Genomic DNA, 1,669 nt, shown 5'->3' with positions numbered 1-1,669 from the left:
TCCAAACGAAGAAGGCGGTGGACAGCAGCCAATAACCTTAAAAGATGCGAAAGTGTCCTAGGAGATACGGCTTATCTCCAACAATAGGACAGTATCTCTAACACTGTTTACAGTCAAAATAGAAGGTAGGGCAAGGAATCAGGGTGTCTAAAGTGGTCACTACATCTGCGCTTGGCTGAGATCTAACCGAGCTCTGTAGAATGCGAAGAACAATGTCCGCAGGGTTCCCGGTTCAGACCGGGACTCGCTTCTCCACCTTCGCCGGCGCCCGAGTTACAGCGCCCAGCACTGCTCGCTCGCCCTGCTGCCTTGCAGCGAGAGGACCCGTCGATAGGGCGCCGCAAGGGCTGCAGGGTGCGCGTCGCGAGACCCAGAGCTCCGTGTCGCAGACTGGCCGCAGACTCTAGTGCGCACCGAGTAAGCGAGCGAGCGCGCCCGCTGCCGCTGTCCACCGCCGGGTGGCCGCGGGTGAGCATGCAAGCGCCCCGCGGCGTGTGTGTTCACAAAGATGTGCTTGCACCGACCACCACCCGGGTGCGCGCCGGTCTGAGAGGCACGACCCCCGCGTCTGCAGCGGGTGGCGGCGGAGGGCTGCCCGGCTCCACCCGGCTTCTGGCCCGAGGGGCAGAGAGAGTGCCAGGGCGGGGCAGCCGCAGCCAGCTCCAGACGCGCGTCTCCCGGCCGCAGGGCAGGTTCCGAGCGCTCTGCGTTTTCCAGGCACTCGGTCGGCTCGCTCGCATCCCAGCCCGGACGCCGGGCCGGAGCGAACCCGGGGCTCGCGCGCAACAGCACCGTGGGGCAGACGTTCTCCTTTTCCACCTGGGTCTGCAAAAAGTGAACTGGAAAACAACCCCGGAGCTCAGCCCGCCTGCCCTTCCGCGGCGCCGCGGCCTCGGCCCAGGGTGGGGGAAGTTCGCCTGGAAGGAAAGCCGGTCTCCTCCGCCTTCCTCTTCACCGCGTCCCCCGGGCTTCAAGCAGCATTTCTTTGTTTTGAAAGCGCCTCCTCCGCCCAGAGGCTTTTCTCCGGCGGGCCGGCTGCCGGGGAAGGGCGGGGAGGGGCGCCTCGGGCCGCGGCCCCGCCCCCCACTTAGCCCCGCCCCCACTTAGCCGAATCCCTCCCCTCCGCACACCCCAGCTCGCCCGTCCTCCCCGCGGCGACCCACGAGGCGCGTAGTCACTCCGCGGACATCAAAAGAAGGCAGGGCACTGGAGGGCTAAGTTGAGTAGGCAGGGGGCGCAGAGACCCACCTACCTTCCTCCAGACCGACTGCCCGCCCCCTCCCGCGGGAACCCCGCCTGAGCCCCGCCCCGCGCGTCACAGCAGCCTGACATTCTCAGCGCCCACCCGGCACCCAACCTGAGCGCCCCCGCAGCCCCCGTGTCCACGGAGTGCTCTATTTATGTTTCAGCCTAGTGATTTGCATAGGCCCCGCCCCCGGCCCTAGATTCTCCCTATCGGAGCTCCGCCTCAGCTTTGGCGTCACGACCAAGGCCACACCTCTCGTGCCCGTACAAGGAGCGGCGGGCCCTAGATGGCAGCGTGGCGTCGCCACGGCGTGTGCGTGTCGCGCTTCCTTGTGCCGTTTATAGGGTCCCGGCACTTCCGCTGTCGGGTTAGAAGCGGCGCGGTCATGGCGGAGCGCGGACAGCAGCCTCCTCCCGCGAAACG

Source organism: Nannospalax galili, unplaced genomic scaffold (genome assembly GCF_000622305.1).
Source record: "Nannospalax galili isolate Female #2095 unplaced genomic scaffold, S.galili_v1.0 scaffold751, whole genome shotgun sequence".
Taxonomy (NCBI): Eukaryota; Metazoa; Chordata; class Mammalia; order Rodentia; family Spalacidae; genus Nannospalax; species Nannospalax galili.
This window is presented reverse-complemented; position numbering follows the sequence as displayed.